The following is a 23455-nucleotide window of genomic DNA, read 5'->3' on the forward strand; positions in this document are numbered from 1 at the left end:
AATGTGCTTTATTTCACCAAATCAGCTCGTATTTGGTGTGGGTACGGGATTCTAGAGGACGAAGGAGTCATAAGATGTGCAAAGAAGTGCTATTTGGGAGTAGAATAAATCTTCCGAGACAGTAGACAAGAGAAGGTGATATTTGAGAGATGCGCGTAGGCCGATTGTCTTTTCGACAAGCGAATGATACAGCAGATTAATCATTCGTTTTGACCAGAAACCTAGTCTCTAGTTTTTATGAATGAGTTTTTTTAATTAAAACAATCACGAGAACTCTCTCGCTTAGCCTAATGGCTGTTCGATGGGTTTCGCAAGTAGAAATGTGCTTTATTTCACCAAATCAGCTCGTATTTGACATCGGTTTGGTATATATATATATATATTTTCTAATCCTACCGCGAACTGGATAGCAGACGCGGCACGACTGTTGCACCACACTTTGAAGTAATCCCACACTTTGAAGTAAATTACTTCAAAGTGTGGGGATGTGCCCCACACTTAGTAAACCCATTTTTTACTTCAAAGTGTGGGGGGATCTTCCCACACTTTGAAGTAAACTCAGTTTTTACTTCAAATTGTGGGGGGATCTTCCCACACTTTGAAGTAACTTACTTCAAAGCGTGGGACTTTTGCATCGCCTGTTTGAGCCTGATGATTTTGTCAAAAAAAATGGCAAAGTCTTTTGGATGAGTGAACAGAAAAAGTGAGCGAGCCAAGAAACATAGTGATGTTTGTTATCAGGCTTTAAGCAATGTCCCATTGTTGAGTGTGACGAAAACTCGTGGTGACGATTTTAAAACATGTTGGGTCACGCATGGTCCAATCTTACATGGTCCAACCTTACATGGTCCAACCTTACATGGTCCAACCTTACATGGTGCAACCTTACATGGTCCAACCTTACATGGTCCAATCTTACATGGTCCATATATATATTATTGGACCATGTAAGATTGGACCATGTAAGATTGGACCATGTAAGATTGGATCATGTAAGGTTGGACCATGTAAGGTTGGACCATGTCATATTGGACCATGTAAGATTGGACCATGTAAGATTGGACCATGTAGGGTTGGACCATGTAAGATTGGACCATGTAAGGTTGGACCATGTAAGGTTGGACCATGTAAGATTGGACCATGTAAGGTTGGACCATGTAAGGTTGGACCATGTAAGATTGGACCATGTAAGGTTGGACCATGTAAGGTTGGACCATGTAAGGTTGGACCATGTAAGGTTGGACCATGTTATATTGGACCATGTAAGATTGGACCATGTAAGGTTGGACCATGTAAGGTTGGACCATGTAAGATTGGACCATGTAAGGTTGGACCATGTAAGGTTGGACCATGTAAGATTGGACCATGTAAGATTGGACCATGTAAGGTTGGACCATGTAAGATTGGACCATGTAAGATTGGACCATGTAAGGTCGGACCATGTAAGGTTGGACCATGTAAGATTGGACCATGTAAGATTGGACCATGCGTGACCCAACATGTTTTAAAATCGTCATCACGAGTTTTCGTCACACTCAACAATGGGACATTGCTTAAAGCCTGATAACAAACATCATTATGTTTCTTGGCTCGCTCACTTTTTCTGTTCACTCATCCAAAAGACTTTGCCATTTTTTTTGACAAAATCATCAGGCTCAAACAGGCGATGCAAAAGTCCCACACTGAGTTTACTTCAAAGTGTGGGAAGATCCCCCCACGTAAAAAATGGTTTACTTCAAAGTGTGGGGCACATCCCCACACTTTGAAGTAATTTACTTCAAAGTGTGGGATTACTTCAAAGTGTGGTGCAACAGTCGTGCCGCGTCTGCTATCCAGTTCGCGGTAGGATTAGAAAATATATATATATATATACCAAACCGATGTCAAATACGAGCTGATTTGGTGAAATAAAGCACATTTCTACTTGCGAAACCCATCGAACAGCCATTAGGCTAAGCGAGAGAGTTCTCGTGATTGTTTTAATTAAAAAAACTCATTCATAAAAACTAGAGACTAGGTTTCTGGTCAAAACGAATGATTAATCTGCTGTATCATTCGCTTGTCGGAAAGACAATCGGCCTACGCGCATCTCTCAAATATGACCTTCTCTTGTCTACTGTCTCGGAAGATTTATTCTACTCCCAAATAGCACTTCTTTGCACCTCTTATGACTCCTTCGTCCTCTAGAATCCCGTATCCACACCAAATACGAGCTGATTTGGTGAAATAAAGCACATTTCTACTTGCAAAACCCATCGGTGCTCGATCGCGGACGTTTTCAGCTTTGAAGGCTATTTACGGGCAAATATCAATCGCTCCCTGACTTTTTATGCATCGAGAAACAAATTTAGTCATCGCTGAATCAGTAGCTTACCTTAAATCCCGACATAAATCAAACAATACCTAGAAAACAGACAAAACTTGCCTTCACACGTGTCATGAGCGGCCTTCGGCTTCTGTTCGGCCTTTGACAGGTTATCCCCCGTGCTGTTAGGGTGATTCGCATATAAACTCTGCTCAGACACACACTGACACACACACACACACACACACCGGCACACACACACGCTCGCACGTGACACACACACACACACACACACACACACACACACACTCATCCGTTCGTGAACAAAACAAACTAAACGTTAAGGTTTTCTCCAATATTTTTTCAAGCTAGAGTTTTGAAACTTTACATGCTTTTAGGACGGTTTTGTTGATTTTCAAACATGATTCACGTCTAGCTGACCCTCGTTAAATTTCAAGGTCAAAGGAAGGTCAAGTTGGGGTAAAGAAAAAGTCGTGTGACCTTAACCAAACTTTAAAGTTACAGCTGGGTCATGTGTCAAAAAATGGAAGATTATATTTACACCCCCGGTATAGGGGTGTGTATAGGATTCGGTCGATGTGTTTGTTTGTTTGTTTGTTTGTTTGTGTGTTTGTGTGTTTGTGTTCGCATATAGATCTCAAGAATGAACGGACCGATCGTCACCAAACTTGGTGAACAGGTTCTATACATTCCTGAGACGGTCCTTACAAAAATTGGGACCAGTCAAACACACGGTTAGGGAGTTATTGGTGGATTAAGATTCTACAAGGACTTATAGAGGGACATATGTAATGGTCAAAGGGAAATAACCTTCTCAGTTGGTGGCAGTGAGAATGGTTATTTCCCTTTGACCAACGGGGGTGTTTTTCCTACCTCGGAGGAATTTCTTGTTTTTTTCGGATGCTTTTGAAGCTAAAACTTTGGCATTTTATACACTCTTGACATTATCCAAAAGTCTGCCTGACCTTGACACATTTCAAGGAACATTGAAGACAAGTTTAAATCAAAAATTGAGAAACAAGTATTGGTTTCTTTTTAATGCTATATTTTTGAAACTTCACAATCATGCTTCCAGTAGTTGATGACATCAAGACGTAAGTCTGCTTGATCCTCATCAAATTTCAAGGCCACAGTGGGAAGAAACCCAGGTTAACCAGAAGGACATCATCATTTTCTATAACAGATGAAGCCAGAGCAGCACATAATTTGTTATTGAATCATATTACTGATTAAGAAGGTGAGTCGTATAAAGAGAACACTACATGGCTTGCTGTGTCGTACCAGATTTACACGATTTTTTTTTTTTTTAATATTGAACTGCGAGGGAAAGCGAGCTGTTCACTATTTGAAAAAGCAACGAGTGTAAATCTGGTACGACACAGCAAGCCATGTAGTATTCTCTTTATCCTACATACTGTACTTACGTGTATTTTACTGAAAATGTCTTGCAGTCGAGGCAGCTAACTTGAAGACGCTTGTTTTGGAACCTCGATCTCTTCTAAAGCCCTGTGCAATCTATTACGTCAAAGTACAGAAACGTCACTCTGAAAGTGTGGAGTGACGTGTTAGTTCTAAAAATTCATCGAGGGTAATTAGCGAGCGCAATTTTGTTTTCTATAATGACGTTTGTCTCGGTGACTTTGGCATCATAAGCAGTGGAAAAACAGGTCCCTGCCAGACTTGCTTGACATGACCTCATTTACATGATATACACACGTGTGATTTGAACGATTATTATCTCACGAGTGTCTCTCTCACGTATGTAGGATACATGTGCATTTGCTTTTCTTGATTCATGAGCATTGCTGTACACCGATCGTTACTGAATGATACTCAGGGAAGCTTCTTCAAATGACCTTAATATGCTGATGTCTTGTTGGTGGGTAAAGACCTTGTTGTTCCGGCAATTCATCAACGCAATGCATGGTGGATGGTTTGTTTTTGGGTTGCTGTTTTTTTTTTCTTCAAAGGGTGGGGCTCAATGTATAGAATGTTGTTTAATGTATATACAATTCGTGATAAATCCTTTTTCTTAGAATTTAAAAGAAATTCTGATTCACTCTCTCTCTCTCGCACCCTCTCTGTGTCTTTGTCTCTTTCTATCTCTCTCTGACTCTGTCTGTGTCTGTCTGTCTCGGTCTCTCTCTCTCTCTCTTCCCGTCTTACCCAACAACTAATCCGTCTCCTGTTAGACCCTTTGATACCACGAAAACAAGCCAGGTAACAAAGCCAAAATGTGCTATGTGGGAAAGCTGCAGATATGGCCATTGACCGGCGAAAGAACTGCGATCAGCTCTCCTTGCAGGGGATCATCGGTGTGCTGGGGTCACTGTACAAGCTGCTGTCCGCCACTTGATCGGTGTTACTGATATGCTTGTCGCGTCATATACCACTCAGTAAGGCGATAGAACAATACACGAGGACAGGCTGGGTTTTTTGTGGTAGTGGGAATGGACCTGTCAATTGAACCGAAAAGCGTCAATGAAGTAATTTTGGTAACCTGGTTACAGCCAATAGTTAAAATTAATATTAAAAGTCCTACGGTTTTGAGCCATTAAGGACTTGAGTGTTTTTCCGCTTTCAAAACATGTTACAGCCAATCACTGACCTTGCGTCATTTATAGCGATTGTTTACACGTGGCCATTCCTGGTTTACATTCGTTTTCCCCCCCCCCCCCCCCCCCCCTGCAACAATGTCATTCGTTGTTGTTGTCAGTTAAAGGCACAGTAAGCCTCCCGTAAATCATCACAGATACAGTCAGGCTTTTACACACAGTACAAACACCCTTCCATTTGAACGCTCACCGAACCAGCGAACGGGAACATCCTGGCTGCTTTCTGTCGAGAGTGAGACATTTTCAAAGAATTTATTTTCGTGGACCGTCTGATCTACAATCAGGCGCCTCGTTTTGGCGCTAGAACTAACTTTTAAAATCTAAATAATAAATTGACAGCTTGTAACACAAACATTCTTAAATCACAACAGATTTCGTTTTTCATCAAGACAAGATCAGTACAATTCGAAGTTTTGAAAGTTTTAAAAAAGATAGCCCGGAAGCAGGGTCACGAAAGGTCGTGTCTCAAAGCAGACGATTTTTCTGCATAGCGCTCGCTTTCCGCTTTGAAGCCAGTCGCCGCCGACAAGTTCGTGTGACTCGCAGCCGTTTGTTGCGTTTTAGAATCAGAGGTACACAATAACGTGCTATTGCAGATACACCCAGTCGCATTGAAATCACAAACTGACGACTAAATTGTAAAAAAAAGGAAAGTGGATCACACGGGTTCACGATGGCTCAGGGGTTAGATAAACCACGAAATCTGGTGTGTGGTTTACGCGAGCTAAATAGCAATTCAAACGAACTGTTTCATTTAATGCTATTAAATGCTATTGCAAGTGTGTTCCATAAGGTTAGAACTGCTTTTTACATTCGAAGATTTAAATCGTTTTGTAAACCATTTGAGGCATACTGGGGCTTTGATTAGAGAAACACATTTTCATGAGTATTATGATTATACTATATTAAATATGTTTATGTAAGAGCAATGTTTGCCTTTAGCGTGTAAAAGCACGTGGTTAGGTGGCACAAAACATTTAATCAATATAACATCTAAGAACCATATCCCATGTCGGGACACTAATAAGTAACAGATGCAGAGAGAGAGAAAAATTCCAACAATAATAAAATACAAGGAACTTAGTCGATAAATATCGACAGGGGGCCGACTAATGGTTTAAATGTGAAATGTGTGTATAATAATGGGTGTGGGTCTGAAATGAAGTTAGGTAGTAGTTAACATTTGTTTTGAATAATTAGTGGTATTTTGACAATGTGGGTAGCATGGAAATGTAAGCATTTGAATGTAAGTCTTAGGTACCATTGTACCCAGGAAGAGAGACCAGAGATAGGAGTAGGTTGCAATAGCTTGTGTGGTCTTTGAGTTTTGTTTTTGGAAAGATATTGTTAAAGAAAAAGAAGACAATTACAGTAATGCAATATCTATTGTGAAAACCAACGATTGTACAAAGAACATGTGAAGCAACATTATGTCTATGATGGTGTGAAGAAAATTAGTTATGATTTATACTATTATTATTTAGACTTGAGACTGACAGTGTTGTGACGAGCGTTGGCTAATGGTAACGAGTACATATGTGTGTAGTTGTGGTGTGTGTGTGTGTTTGCGCGTTGGTTTGGATTATGGGTGTAATTTGTAAAACAGATGTGACAGTAATAATGGAGTTCACATCAGTGAGGTTAGTTTGAAATGGAACACACGCACGTTTTTGAAAAAACATATGAAATTTTGAACCATGAGATCTTTATTGAATAATAAACTGAACATCAGCAAAACATCAAAGCAATTATTAATTTGGTTTGAAAAGCTTGACTTACTATGTTAAATAGTGGATTGAAGGCTGAAAACGTCATTTACAAATTACATCTGAGATAGGGAGGGCGGGTGGGGGAAGTGCTGAAAGTGTGGATGAGAATAAAAAAAAATGCTGAGTGACAACAGGGAGGTTAAAGGCTGCCCTTTTCGTAGCGTTCATTAATTAATTCCTATAAGTGTGCCAATAATGTTATAAAACTGTACCTAAGGGGACATAATAACGATTGGCTGTAGCTTTCGAACAACACAGAAAAAATTATTTCAGTATTGCAAAGTGGTTTTGATAGTGTCGAATGTAAACAGAACAGTCTCAAAGTGAAAGTGGATGTTTCCCGGAAATTGCGAAGTTAACAAGAATACCGGCAGAAAAGCGCGCTTTCCTGCTTAGCACAATACGCTACCGCACTAATCTGGCGTGTCAATATCACTACGTTTTGGACGTGGAAGGTGAGCGATTTGCTTCCGCCCTCAGCTAATTCAAGAAATCACCCCCCTCCTAGGTATGTTGCGACCCATCTCGTCATCGGCGCTTTTCCGGAAATGACCTGCGCTTTGTTGGAATTCTAACAATGGCCGCCATTGTAGGAATTCCAACTTTGCGCTACGCGATTCTAGAAATGTATCGCGCTCATAGTGAGAATTCTGCTCTTTCTTAGAATGCGATGTAAAATGATACAAGTCATGATGGCCTATGTGATCAATGCTTAGTCTTGAAAAAGCAGATGCATTGTATAACGCACCAAACCAACCGAATTACAAAAAGCAAAAACACTTTTGATAACTTCGGCGGGTTGTAACAACACAGTTCAACGACCCATCCCACTCGACCAAAACGCACCAATTTTACGTAATTTTTAACGTTTCAGATCTTACATTTTACAACAGCAAAAACACAACAAGAGTGTTCCGATATAACTTCAGTTTCACTGGTAACTATCGATTGTAATATTTTTTTTACTCAGTCTTAACTGATTATATATTAAACTCACAGTCTCTCTGGGCTGCAGAGACAGCATTACGTCCCTTTATTGAGTAGGCTATTGTCACTGCATGGTAATCTAGGCTCTTGAAACGTAATGTGCGAGTCTGTGCGCTATATTGACGTGATTGATTGTTGCAAAATGTTGATTCAAATTAAAGATGATTTCAGCCTGTTGTAACAAACTAACACTCTACTCTGAGAAAAAAAATCATTGTGTTCAAAATAGATCGAGACAGCAGCAACAAGCTAGCTGCATGCGCTGAGTGTCACTGAGAGAATTGTTACACAGTGTACCCCCACACCCCCAATTCAAGACTTCCCCTGTATAAGACCTTGCTTTTTCATATACCTTATTCATGACCTGTGAAAAGGGTATACTTTTTTGTGCCAGTCGAAGGGTTGCCCTTTCTAGAACGAGGCAGCTCGTTTCCGGAAATGCGGCGCTTTGTTGGAAATCAAATGAGGTTTCGGGAAATCCCGATTATTCCAACTCTGCCCCGGATTCTTACTTTGCGCCCAACAGGTACACGTGCACTCTGCTTTGACCTGTGTGCCAAGAGTCAGATGAGAGAGAGAGAAAGCGAGAGAGAGAGAGAGAGAGAGAGACACACACACACACACACACACACACACACACACATAGACAGAGACAGACATAGAAAGACAGAGGCGGAGAGACTCAGAGGGAGACACAGACAAAGACATACATACATAGAGAGAGAGAGAGAGAGAGAGAGAGAGAGAGAGAGAGAGAGAGAGAGAGAGAGAGAGAGAGAGAGAGAGAGAGAAAATGTAACTGATCTCGTGAGAACGGTTGAGGCCTTGCAAGGTTTTGACGGCAACAATGATTATTGTAGTTCTCTACGACTTTATTTCTGTTTGATTTGTAATATGTTGGGAAGACATATTTATCAATTGATCAACAAAATACAACATAATACAAAACGACACAACATTGTTAAAATCATTATTGGCCAACGTTGAACGTTTACGAAGGCCTCAATCTTCGCGCGCCGTAGACCAGATTAATAGGTGCTTGATTTTGGTATTTTGATTTACATAACATTAAACCTTTCTTGGGGTTCATGGTCATGGCAACAGCCATATTAATATTATATGATGTATAATTTTATATTTCAGCATATGTGAATTACATGTCATCATACCAAACTTTCGTCAAATTTCAAAGTCACAGAGAAGTCCTGTTGGGGTCAAAAATGGAAAATTATCAATTTTCTGAACGTTTTTAAAGCTAGAGCCTTTAAATTTCACACACTTCTGTGGTTTGATGAGCTTCAAACATAACTTAAGTCTGGTTGACCCTAGTTATATCAAATCAGTGGAGCCGAGTTTCCTTCCTTTGCCCATGTATTAAGAGTCAGCCGCTGTATATAAATTAGCTGTCATCAACCACCATTGGTCTGGCAGTATCGTTGCCTATTTAGCCCTCGAGCAGCCCTTTTAGCAAAAGCTGATGAGTAAAATTTCAATATCTCAATTGGGTCATGTGGGTGTAACAAAATAGAAAATTACCACTTTTTTAACGTTTTGAGAGTAAGAACTTTGAAACTTCCCATACTCCCATGGATGATGACCTCAAAACAACCCAAGTCTTGAGTGACCTGCCTCAAGTTTCAAGGTCACAGTGGGGCAAGATTGGGTACATTTCTAAAAATCATTTTCTTGAACGTTTTTAAAGGATTATCTTTGAAACCAGGAGCCCTGGCAATTGTGCGGGCCCGTGAGCGTGTGCAAGTAGAGTAAATTGACATTTAAATACTCCCGGGAATTGACTTACATTATCCTCAGTTTTGTTACCATCAAGTGTTTTGCGTCATAAACCAGGACCTCTTGCCATCCTGTGGGCCGGTTAGAGTGTGCAAGTAAGGTTGTCAATTAACCACTCCCGGGAACTGAATGACATTAATATACTCAGTTTTGAAATGTTACCATCAATTATAATGTTGTGGTCATAGACCAGGAGCTCTGGGCCGAGCTGCACGAGAAAGTTACCAACCGGGTGGGAGCCAGCCGCGGTGTTGGATTGGTTGACATTGAGATTTGTTGTGATTTTAACGAATCAGATTCCGGGGTTTGTTCTCTCCCGTTTGGGTGACACCCAATTTTGGTACGTGCACCTCAGTCCTGTTGATCCTGTGGTCTGGTTAGAGTGTGCAAGTAGGGTTGACACCATCACGCTTCCAGGATCTGAATTGCAATATCTTCAGTTTTAAGATGCCCCAGTACCGAGTGCATCATGTTTGGATTCCCTTGCTCGTGCTTCCACTCGCTTTCAACTAGGTCAGATGGTCAGATAATGGTGGGCCAACGCTGTTAGCAATCTCTGATCTTTCCTACTCAGACCTCCTGATTCTATTAGCTAGTCTGCGCTCAGGGCAACCTGTCATCTTCGGACCTCGGGATAACGCCCTGCGCGAGTGGGCATCCGGATGGTTGTGAAGAAATCACACGCACTGTATAATACAGGGGAAAACTGTTACACGGGTTTTGTCTAAATTTACCTCTCTCCTTGTGAACAAATATAGTTGTGGTTGATTCACAGGCGAGTATTTCTTAAACCACGGATGAAACTACGTGATGAAAATGTCTGTACGTAAATAGAACGGTTCCCAGTAGAACCCAGTTGAACGACAAAATACATTTAAAGGATGGATGAGAAAGTAAGGTGAAGACAGAGTGAAGGAAGCCCGTGGTTCCAGGGATAACCAGACAGAGCGTTAGTTTTCATCAGGGCTCGGCTCACATTAGGGGAGAAAATGGACCTTCAGGGACACCGCTCACCTCCGCCCACGCATACACACACTCCTTTGAATTCTTTTTCACTCCCGGGCCATGTAATGGTGTTCATTGAAACTCACTTTGCCACATGGAGAAAGAAAGATTTTGATTTACCCGCAATTTTGTGATTTTTTGCCTTATTCAGCAGTAGTATATGTTTGGATTTCAAAGGTTGGATGTCAAGTCCATCGGGGTCCTGCAAAGCATGGTCGTCAGTCATTAATTAGGACCGTTGACTGGCGAAGAAACAAAGTTTCGGTCATTCGTCAGCTACGTTTACACATCGAGAGATTGACTTGTTCGTAAAATCTCACAGTCCTCTCCGTGTAAACGATTTGGCTCATCATCTCAGATCCAGCCAGATCCATGGGCACCTTCTATTTTGACACATACCTGAAATCAACAGCCTTAATTACTACTGCTTTCTTTGCAGACGGGGATTTAAAAAAGCCCAATTAAATATAAAATAATTTGTTTTTAAATAATTCACCAAACAAGTCCCACTCTGCACAAGAGTGTGATATTATGTGATGTAATACCTGTGTATACGAGCCCAAAGAAAACATTCTGTTTGTCTTACATTCAGATAAGAAAGTTATATTGAATTGAATTGAATTGAAGCAGTCAGCATGATGATTTCTGTTAAATGTCCAAGTTGAGGGATAGTCTCATCCCATGTGAAAGCCTCAGCAGATCGTAGATATATAGTGAGTAAAAGATGTGTCACAAAATAGACTGCATGCCCCCCACCCCCAAAGAGGAAAAAAAAAGAAAAAAAAAAGATGTTGCATCTTGTAGTTATCTAGCCTGCATTAAACCTTGTGAAAATATTAATGTTGGAGTGTTCAGTTAGCTATGAACTATTACCCAATGTGCATAAATGCTGAAACCATCGTGTTCTGTCCTTATTTTGTTTCGGATGACAGGTCATAAATATCGTTAAGTTTTCCCAGTTACTCGCTGTGATTTGATTTCCCCTGAGTTGTTCTGTCATACACGGTAAACCCTCACGCAAATCTTCGGAATTTGATGTTAAAATCGAGATCTTCTTGTTTTTTTTAAACATTTTCATTTTTTTTTATTGTTTTCTCACTGGCTCCTGTATAACAGGAACAAGGAACGCTCGACAACAATAACCCGCTTGCCGACGCCCTGAAGTAACCTCTCTTCTCTTGGACAGGTTGGTGTCAAGAAGTCAGTTATCAGTGTCAAGAAGTCAGTTATCAGTCAGGCCATCACCCCCCGTTCATTATCCTCGACAAACAAGAAATGCCAGAAAGGTAGGCGCCTGCAGTGAGGGCTGGACAGGCGACCAATTACCTGGTAATGAAGGGGCACAGGTGTAGGCCCGGGGTAGTCAACGGACACCTTCAACACTCTCCGCTGAAGGCTTATCACAACCACGCTGACGGCTTGCTACTTTTCGGGTAGCTCTAGTTAGTTCGGATAACTTGGCTTGGGTTTCTTCAAACACTGCGGTGTAAGCGAGGTTAAGTTTCTGCCCCCGTTGCCGTTGTCTGCTACAAAGTAGGTCAGCTAGGTCAGTGTGTCACGTGACAATCTGTGTCTGGCAGTTGGTGAAGAAAGACAAAGATCCAACTAAGAGAGGCCGCAGCCACTGTTGCTAAACGAAGCTAATCAGTTAGACTAACATCAACGTCGCAATAATTAGTGCTGGGATAAAGCTCGCGCATAAGATTCTTCAAACTCAGTGTTGACTTGTACATGGCGATTTTTTTGTCTTTGAAAAATCTTTTGTGTGTTTGTGTGTGTGTGTGTGTGTGTGTGTGTGTGTGAGTATGTGTGTGTGTGTGTGTGTGTGTGCGTGTGCGTGTGTGTGTGTATTTTCTCAAATCATCTTCACGACTGAGGCAGCAGCTGGCTGCGAGAACGGGGTTTGACCTTCCAGACCTGTTAGCTGGGCTTCCCGTGTGTAAGATATTGGATCAGCGCTAAGGGCAATATTTGGTCTTCCCACTCTGGCCCATTTGTAGGGAGGCACACGATTCGGGACTGGAGCGCTGCTTTCTATCGGTATCAAAATATTTGGACAATAGTGCCCACGTTCTCACGGCTCTCTGTCTTTGGGTTGTTGCCCATCCCAACGTTAACGGCCCGCTTGTGGTCTTGCGTATACATGTATACCGTTAGTAGCCTGTGTAGTAGATTCCCTTGGAGTTGTATACATGCTTTTTGGCGGTTTGCAGCATATATAAGAAGAAAACTTGAAAAGCCCGGTTTAGATTCCCGATTCTCCCGGAATCGAAGTATGGCTACCTAAATGGCAGGGGAAAAACCGGCCACACACGTCAAAGCGCACCCGTGCCCTACGAGTGCTCACATGCAGCTCACCGGCATCGCAGTAGAAGAAGATTCCCGATGAGGGTTATATCACGCAAAGCTTTGGTCAGGTTTGCAGTATGACAAATGCATAAAAGAAGATAAAGAAGAAGACCGTAGTAGATAATTCCTGCAGAGGGCCTTGACTAATTTCGACTGACCAGGTTTGCATAAAAAGAAAAGGATATGAGTAGAATAAGCCTATGCCCCTGTACCCAGGGCTTTGCACAGTTGTTGTCTGGGTTCGCAGTATGGCAAATGGATTGAAGAAGAAGAAGAAGAAGAAGAAGAAGAAGAAGAAGAAGAAGAAGAAGCCCGCAGTAGATTTCCACATAGGGGTTTGCATACTATTGGGCGGTTTTGCAGCATGAATGTAAGAACACCATGAATGTAAGAACACGAAGAAGCCCGTTGTAGATTCCTGTAGAGGGGTATGCATGATTTGGCCTTACCTGAGTTTGCAGAATGGCAGTGACTAGAAGAAGAAGGGGGAGGAGAAGAAGAAAGTGAAGTATCGGTTGACCGTTCAAGCTAGGAGGTTTTTTTATATATTTTTTTCTGTTCGGTTTTTATTTGTCTAACCGTGGGCTTGACTTTTAGATGGCACTGATTGTCTACTCTGACAAAAGAATTTGCGCGCATTTCTTTGAAACGACACCGCATTGAGGTAATGAAGATGCAATATAAATTATATCTACACGACGCTTGGACCAGCCTAGGTATATCGACCATACACAAAGACGTCATTCCATCGAGGGTGGGGTTGACGGTTCTTTATCTTCTCGAGGGCTGTTCATGATCTTCTCTTGTTCGTTATCTTCTCTTGTTCCCTCTGTTGTCATGCTTCCTCCCCCTATTTCACTCTGCTTCCCATCCCGCGGTATTAACGCTCAGACAAAATCGATGGCCTGATGGCAGCGGCTGGAGAAACAAACGGTTTTGCTTAACGATTATCCCAGATTTCCAGGCATTTGTCTCTAAGTTGAAAAGCAACCTGAATCTGAATGTGGCCGCAGAAGCGAGGTAAGGGTGAACGCACTGTTGACATGGCATCTTTTCAGCCAGACTCAATGTTTGCTTTTATTCTTCGCTGAAGCAATGTTTTTTTCCGATGAATTCGCCTAACGCTGTGGCGGGGAAATAATTGCATGCGGTGTATGTTTTTACTGCCAGTTTGACCGGGGCTGGGCCGCTATTGCGCGGGTCCGCTATTGCGCGGGGCCGCTATTGCGCGAATCTAACCCTAACCCTAACCCTAACCCTAAAGATTCGCGCAATAGCGGCCCCGCGCAATAGCGGCCCGCGCAATAGCGGGCCGACCCCGTTTGACCTTTGTGCTGAACAGTATGTGTGGTCGATACATACAAGACATTGACACCAGAGTTGCACTGAAATGTCGTGCAAACATGTGCAAACTTTGCTCGTTTGGAGAAAAAAAGTCATTTATGCATGTGCCTTGTCTTTGGTTGGAACAAGACGAAAAAAAAGACGAAGTGACCAGAAAGTTTTACTTTTGTTCAACGTAACTTGGTTCACGCTGTAGCAACACACGCTAGAGTTTTGGGGAAAACCCTAATGGACCAAGGGCAGCAACCCATCCGTTCTTTTAGAATAGGCCTACACGTTGAGGGATACTGTGTATGTGTGTGTCTGTTGACTGGAACAGTTACAGTTTATCTTGCAAGATCTGAATTATGTTGGAAGCGATTGGGTTACAATAGAAAAAGAAACAGACTTTCTTTATTGTTATTCCGAATGTTTCTATTGGCGTCATTAATATTACCAGCCAAAGGCCTACTCACTTTTTGTTGAAAGTAGTTGCTTTTGTCCTTTGGCATATTTGTTCCAGCTCCGTTGTATTTAGTCGAAAACTGAGAAAGACTTTGCTTTTAACAAACCTACAAAGGTATGAGCAACCTTTGTTCTCTGGTTTTTATATTTAGTCAAGTTTTGACTAAATATTTTAACATCGAGGGGGAATCGAAACGAGGGTCGTGGTGTATGTGTGTCTGTGCGTGTGTGTGTGTGTGTGTGTGTAGAGCGATTCAGACTAAACTACTGGACCGATCTTTATGAAATTTGACATGAGAGTTCCTGGGTATGAAATCCCCGAACGTTTTTTTCATTTTTTGGATAAATGTCTTTGATGACGTCATATCCGGCTTTTCGTGAAAGTTGAGGCGGCACTGTCACGCCCTCATTTTTCAACCAAATTGGTTCAAATTTTGGTCAAGTAATCTTCGACAAAGCTCGGGGTTCGGTATTGCATTTCAGCTTGGTGGCTTAAAAATTAATTAATGACTTTGGTCATTAAAAATCGGAAAATTGTAAAAAAAAATAAAAATTTATAAAACGATCCAAATTTACGTTTATCTTATTCTCCATCATTTGCTGATTCCAAAAACAAATAAATATGTTATATTCGGATTAAAAACAAGCTCTGAAAATTAAATATATAAAAATTATTATCAAAATTAAATTGTCCAAATCAATTTAAAAACACTTTCATCTTATTCCTTGTCGGTTCCTGATTCCAAAAACATATAGATATGATATGTTTGGATTAAAAACACGCTCAGAAAGTTAAAACAAAGAGAGGTACAGAAAAGCGTGCTATCCTTCTTAGCGCAACTACTACCCCGCTCTTCTTGTCAATTTCACTGCCTTTGCCATGAGCGGTGGACTGACGATGTTACGAGTATACGGTCTTGCTGAAAAATGGCAGCTACTTGACTAAATATTGTATTTTCGCCTTACGCGACTTGTTATACGTTCAAGACATTGAGAGCAGAAACGTATATTACGCGAAGGATTTGTAGTTTTCCACAAGTGCAGTAACGAAGGGGCTGCGGTTACGACACAAGGCCACATCATTGTAGGCAACAATGCTACGAAAGCAAAATGTTTACCGATCTCCAACAGCGGGAATTACTCCGTACCGTACCGATATAAACGGGCAGGTTAGGAGGATGAGCATTCCCCCCCCCCCCCCCCCCCTGCATTTTTATTTTTTATTTTCATACAAAGCCGGGTTTTCCCGTGTAACATGCCCCTAATGGCTTTGCCGTGAGGGCGTAAAACTTACATTTTCTCCAGGATGAGCATTGAACAACAGACAAGCATCTTTCAGCGGCCAAGCAGCTTTTGCTTTGGCCCCTATTTGTTTAGACGGTCTGGAAATTGAAGTCCTGAACCCGTGCAGAACCACGTGAATGAGATGCTCCATGCACACGCCGTGTTGTGGGTTAACCTCAAAGCAAGCTGCTATGTGAGCGAACCGAGCTGGAAATAGTGGTGACATAAGCGAATGTGGTGTAAGCATTCTCAATGGAACACAAATCTATGAAATACTGGAGGTACACTGACTGTAGAAACAAATTTACGCATTTACAGTCACACAAATGCGAAAGATGTAGGCTAAATACACTTTCGTCTCAAAGAAGGTACGAGATTGAGCGACCAGAAAGCGTTGATTGGTGATGTCATCCAGTGTACGGTGGTACCTATGATGTCACAGTGAGGAGATGCCTCTGATGAGAGAACACCTCCCAATAATGTACACATTCTCTTGTCCCATGTCCTATGATACTGACCCAAATACACCTACCTTGAAAGGTCACCTACAATGTAGGGACACTCAGCGGGTTTGGCTGGTCCCAAGGGTGTCCTTTCATCGCATGTATTCCTGTACTTAAAGATGCAGTGTGGAGAACACATGTTGTAATGTATGACTGAATTACTTACCAGTGTTGCCTCTATGATAATATGTGCACAGAATAACCGTGCCCTCTCCGTCAGTTTTAATTAAATTCACTCTGAATTGTTGCCCAACAGCAAAAGGCGTCCTTTATGATATGCATGTGAACGCAGCATGCACTGAGGGACAGGCCGCAGAAAATAGTGTGAATAAATTTTTGTTTGGGGTCGAGGAAAAGATGAAAAGGTCAATGGAATCATATCATTAACAAATTACAGGTAAAGAAGGGGGTGTATGGTTAGAGCCGCTCTGTCAGTGCTGCGTGGCGTATTGTTTCCACTCCTAGTTTTGCTTCTTGGACTGCAACAACGCGACTTAGCGGTCTGGAAGTAGATGGCACACTGGCACTTCCTGTCCACCTTGGTCGTCTGAAATCATTTGACATTATTCGTGTTTTCTTCTTCTTCGTGTAACACACTGACAGCAGTACTGCATACTCAAATTGACACACACATGACAGAAAAAAAGCACGAACGCTCATGTTCCTGTGGAAGGCGTTCCAGTGGAATCAGTGGATTGATTTATTTGAGCCCTCCCAGATCTATCGACTTACGAATACATCGACATGCTCCTGGCAGTTAGGGGGCATTTGGACATTATTTACCGCCGAAAAAAAGAGCGGAAACAGTTTTTCCGGCGTTCCTCTAATCAATTGTCCCATAAGTCCCTAATAAACGTAAGTATTGTCGGCGTTTGATGTCAATCCTATCTGAAGCATTTACCTAAAGAGAAGGTAGTATTATTTTGGCTACCCAAGCAGACGGATGTTTTATCACGCACACTTCTTCTTCTGCGTTCGTGGGCTGAAACTCCCACGTACACTCGTGTTTTTTGCACGAGTGGAATTTTACGTGTATGACCGTTTTTTACCCCGCCATTTAGGCAGCCATACGCCGTTTTCGGAGGATAACACGCACACAATACCATGGATCTTTTAGCCGGTTTGAATGATAATGAAACTGCCTTTCGAAATTGTAAATCTCATACGCTAGTGTTTAACTGTGCAGAATTTTATGAGATGTCATTATGAGATTTCTGTGTTGGAGCTTATTTCCCGCTGGAGTCTGTTCCAAAACAGCCTATCTAAACCCAATCATTCTGTCGTGAGGAACGGATCATATCATTCTATTCAGTGTTTTGATTCGGAAAGCGGTAATAGACGATTTTCGAAAATAACTCCGTCAGGTTTGTATGGGCTGTGGGAGAGTGACCTTATTTTTGCAAAACCCCGTACAAACATTGGAGAGGCCAATCACTAGCGAGGGGGGATTCGGAAACATTTGCCCCTCCAATGTTTGTACGAGGTTTTGCAAGGAAAGGTCACTCTCCCACAACCTTACAGACCCGACAGAGTTATTTTCGGAATTCGTCTATTGGATTGATTGTCTCAGCCACGCTGTGGTGAATGTGGTAAACCAACCCTTTTCGTTTTTAATCAAGAAATTACAGTGCGAACGTGCGCTTGTTGATAGGCCGTCCTTGGCCTGTAGGGACGTGACACCATGAATAAATAAAAAGGGTCTGATCATTTTGTTCTGTTCTCTTTGAGACACCTCAGTCGGGTCCCCTTACCATGTGAACCTGGAGAAAGATACTTGTTCTGTGACTGAAACAAACCTTGAAATCCACATGCAAAAGCTGCAGATGGGTTTTACACAGAGGATGTCGTTCGGCCTCAGTTCGGATTAACGCCGAAACTTATTTCCATTCGCAGAAAACGTTGTCGTCTTGTCAGCAGCATTGCCGCACAACCATTTTTATGTCACGGTTGCAGAGGGAACTAGTAGCGCCAATGTCTGTCTTAATCTTCGGAAAAATTCCGAAACTTTGATGGCCGAAAAAATGTAATCCTATAGGAGGATCTTTGTTGAGAAAGGCGTCATTCGAGCCCTGGATTGCTTCAACATTCCGATTGAGAGCATGTTTGTGTGATTACTGAAGCTTTTTGATGGTAAAATCCAGAGCCGTGTTTAACAAGAAAGAAAAAAAGATATAAAAGAGAAGTAGACAACGTGTGTGTTGTTTGATTTGGAAGACCTGTTATCTGCGATACACCGGGCAAAAGCAAACAATTATTTTCCCCAGAGCGTGGTAGAACATCGAAACTGCAGTAACCTGCTCCGAATCTTACGTGAAAGACGATTCATTCGTTTTCTGCTCGAAAAAATGGCGTTACTAGACAACACCTACCCCAGCTCACCCACTTGGGATGGTTCATCGTATTGTTAATTTTAAACCGCCCAGTTAAAGTTACTGTGCTTGTCACTTCCAGGTGCACGGAGCCCCGAGGGCTTTCAGTCACGCCTCAGGCATCTATCCATTTGAAATTATAACAAGTTTCATTGACCTCTTAGCAAGGAGTCGAAAACTGCAGTTTTATTTTACAAATTAATTTTCATCATTGTCCGGGCAGGACAACGATGTTCTCGATCAGGGTGACATCATGTTGCGCACGTAAACCGATTACGTCAATTACTTCATGGAAGTCTTTAAGGCTCGACGAAAGAGAACATTCTTTCTATCTGGGGTAGTTTAGGTCACGACATTGTGCTTAATAACGTAAAAACATTGTAAACATGGTATTTAGGTCTACTTTGGCATATTGCACACATCTTTTAGTCCAAGAACGTGGTCACGGAAAATGTTAAAAACATTATGGCGAGAGATGCGAATTGACAAACTCCATTAAGTTTCGTGTGTGTAGTCATCTGTAGACAGACAGACAGACAGACAGACAGACAGACACACACACACACACACACACACACACAAACACACACACACACACACACACACACACACACACACACATACACACACAGACCCACACACACATACACATACACACACACATGACAACGTGAGAAGAAAAAACCCACACACCTTTATAGGTCTTGTCATTGTTCTAACGTGAAGAAACGTGTTTTTATGTTCGATATGGCAAGAGCATTATTTACCTTCACGGTGCAGCCGCTTTGGAGCATTTTATTCCCAGCCTAGAGCTTCGTCATATTTGAGAGAAGATTGCGGTTACCACAGCAACAGCAGCCAAGAAAAGTCAGCTGAGCGCTGCAGGAACAAAGTTTCTTTTGTCGTTTGCATCAGCAGATATATTTTGCAGCCACATCCAGACATGTCGATAATCTTTATGGTTTTCAGATTCATGTAATTATAGATGATGTAGGCTATGCCGGGTGTAGCCCACTTATCAGAGGGCTCGGCTAAGATCAGGTAATATGCACCAGGAAAAGTAAACTAATCACACAGAGAAGAAATGACTTTCACTTCGCAAAATCACTTGCGAGGAAAGTGCAGGAAAAGTCAGCTAATCAGTCACGAAAAAATGTCTACATATCTTGTCATTCCGTTAAATCACCGACGGATAAAGTGCACCAGGAATACAAAACTAATCATACACGGCGAAGGAAATACTTTTTTACCACTCTGCAAGAAAAGTAACGAAATCATAAACGAAGGAAATGACAGTATCTTTTCACTCAGTTGTACCCGGCGAGTTCAGTCATTTGACACATGACAGATCGCATTTTTGTGTGCGGCCTAACTGAAGCAATAGCACTCTTTTTTGTTATAAGGGATATTTAAGTCCCAAGCGCTTTTTATCGTCATTGCTGATGAAATAAAGCTTTTCGCTTAATTTCAATTAATTTGATTTTACATGTACGTGTGTGCTTTTTCTTCTTTTTGTTTTTTAAGAATCAGTCACGAGATTTACACAAGAGAAAAACATTTCAAAAGTCAGGCATCAGATGTAATGCAGGAAAAATACAAGACAGAAAAAGATGGCGTACCTCGTTTTTATGCGTGTGATTTTTCCCCATCTCTCTGGCAAACAAATGAAGGGTTCGTTACAATTGGACAAGCGAAGGCACTCACTAATTACATCATAATACTTACAATTTTTGGGTTTTTCACTAAAGCAACAACAACAAAGAACAAACAAAACAAAACACAAAAAACAAACAGAATTAGCTTCATCTCACAAAAAGCCTGTTTTTTTGCCTGTGTGATTTCGTCAGTCCATCAATATTATACCCGAACACTTACTGTTCCTGTAGTATTACTCGACTGACCCAAACCAAACATGTCATTCGAAACAAAGGTAATCGCTCTTTTATTTTCAAACTTAACTGATGGTTTTATAGCTTTGGAACTCTATGCACAATTATGATGCTCATTGCAATAGATTTCTCACAAGATTGCCTAGAATTAGCTTTTTGTTGACACTTATTTTTAATTTCATTTATCTGAAACTGTTCTGCTAAGAATGTACTGAATGCGCCTCTTTGAAAAAAAGGACTTAATTAATGGGGGTAAAGTTGTTGATATGTACCCATTTGAAAGGTAATAATGCACGTGAATTCACGCATCTGTTCCTTGTCTGCACGAATTTTTTGCGAGCGTGTGTATGAATGATTTGTGTGTGTGAGTGTGTTTGTGTGTGTGTGTGTGTGTGTGTGTGTGTACGTGTGTGTGTGTGTATGAGTGAGTGACTGAGTGCGCGTGTGTGTGTGTGTGGGTGGGTGGGTGTGAGAGTGTTTTTTAAAAATTGTGATATCAGGGCCATGTTGTTATATGCTTTATTGTAACTCACTATAGACGCTATTTGTTACATACATACTTTCTTAGTTGCGCTTAAAATGACGAAGTTAAGTTCGGTTATTTAACATTTTCTTTTTTAATCAAGCAAAGAAATTAGAGTGCATATTAAGTTAAACCATGATTATTCTAACCTTCTTTTTTGAACTGTATTGTACCTAGCTTATATTAACATTTTAATGTGTTGGAAATGACACGTTACAACTGTTTAGACATATTAAGTAAACGGACAGATATGGTAGATGCTTTGATTTTGTTTGTGTAATTGCATTTTATGACCCACTTTTAATATTGTTGTAATGTGTTGCAATTTATCGCTTGTTGTGATGTGCTATTTTGCACGTTATTTAGCTGTGTTTATGTGATGACCCAGATGGTACATTTTTCTATCAAGTGCGCAAGTATAACAGTACTAATATTGAAGCGCGCGCGCGCGCGCGTGTGTGTGTGTGTGTGTGTGTGTGTGTGTGTGTGTGTGTGTGTGTGTGTGTGCGAGTGTGTGCAGAATCCGTGAATCCTCTGTTAACACATACACAGATGTTGGTTGTACGTGACTTTGTGACCCTGACAACTGTTTAAACACCGAGAGTTAAATAAGATGTCAATACAAACTGCACAAGATGCACTTCTTTAGGTGACCGCGTCTTCTTCTATTTGCTCTTTTTAATCTACAGAGCTCCCTACTATACCGGTTTTGGTGCATGGAAAGCTTGACACATTGAGGCGGGAGTGGGGATACAGCTGCTGCGATCTTTTAATGACGATTGAGAAACAAAGCAATCCCAGGTCTTGGCATTATTTTGAATGCCAGATGTCTTGAGTTTGGTGATATAAATACGTTTACCTGCTTTCATGTCACACATTACAATAAATCATCGTTCTCCTTTTATGACTTTAATCCATGTGTGTTTTGCGGCTTGACTTTCAAAATGAAAGCTTATAGTGCTTCAGAAATGTGCCGTTTAATCAGCAAGAAATGAATACGGTGGATTCAGTGATAAACGTCGGTGGTTGATTGATGGCCTGTCCGCGCATTTCATTTGAATTTGTTTCTTCGTTGCCAGGAATTTCTATGTTATAAAAATCATCATCATCATCATTGTCATCAGTCCGCTCATCGTGCCGCTCGCAAAGGCAAGACAATTGCAAATGACTGCACGCATGTTATTGCCAAGCACTACGAGCTTCTGGCCTCGGGTTGACGATATCGGGTCCCAAAGTTCAGGACTGTTAGAGGTAAGAACAGTTTTGTTGCAAAGTCAATCGAATTTTGCAATAAGTAGTTATTCGGGTCTTGCGGTCCAGTCAAATGTTGTTCATGAAATGTAATTTAGAGTGTGAGAGGGAGAGAAAGAGAGAGAGAGAGAGAGAGAGAGAGAGAGAGAGAGAGAGAGAGAGAGAGAGAGAGAGAGAGAGAGAGAGAGAGAGAGAGGGAGTGTGTGTGGGTGTGTGAGTGTGTGTGTGTGTTATTATTATCATAAGTCAGTATTATAAGATTTCTGTGATGTTGTTCATAGTTTTGAGTATTGTTGATGTTGGAATGGAAAGTACTTATATGTGATATGACACTGATACAGCTGTACAACCTTCCTTATGTTATAACCTAAATATATACCTGGAGGAGAGAGAGAGAGAGAGAGAGAGAGAGAGAGAGAGAGAGAGAGAGAGAGAGAGAGAGAGAGAGAGAGAGAGAGAGAGAGAGAGAGAGAGAGAGAGAGAGAGAGAGAGAGAGAGATTTGTTTTGATATTGTCGTCCTAATCTTGACAATTATAAGTGGGCTACGTGCGCCTCGATATTTTATTTATGTTCTTACGTTTTATGTTGTTTATTGTAATGCTGTATACACCACACCTGAGTTTTTCCTCGTTCAGATAATAAAGTGTTCTATGTCTATGTCTATGTCCCTTCACTGAGACAGTCGGCAGGGGGACTTGAGGACAGGAGAGGCAGAAACCTTTCACTATGCTGTCCTGTCGGCGGCAGTCGACAGGAGGTCAGGAAAGCTCATCTGTGTTCACTCTTCGACGTTGTCGGACCAGCTCTTTTGCTGTCTTCCGCGTCTGCGTCCTCCTTCGACGGTACTTCGCGATAGGGTTTTCGAGAGGGTGTCACTCCTCATGACGTGGCCAAACAAAATACCAACTTCCGTCGCCGGAGAAGTTCTTGGTTCTTAAAAAAATGTGTTTCCAAGAATGAACGTTCCGACATGGATACCCAGGAAGAGAAGGTTTACAAATAGAC

The sequence above is a fragment of the Littorina saxatilis genome, linkage group LG2, assembly GCF_037325665.1.
Source record: "Littorina saxatilis isolate snail1 linkage group LG2, US_GU_Lsax_2.0, whole genome shotgun sequence".
NCBI classification, from domain to species: Eukaryota; Metazoa; Mollusca; class Gastropoda; order Littorinimorpha; family Littorinidae; genus Littorina; species Littorina saxatilis.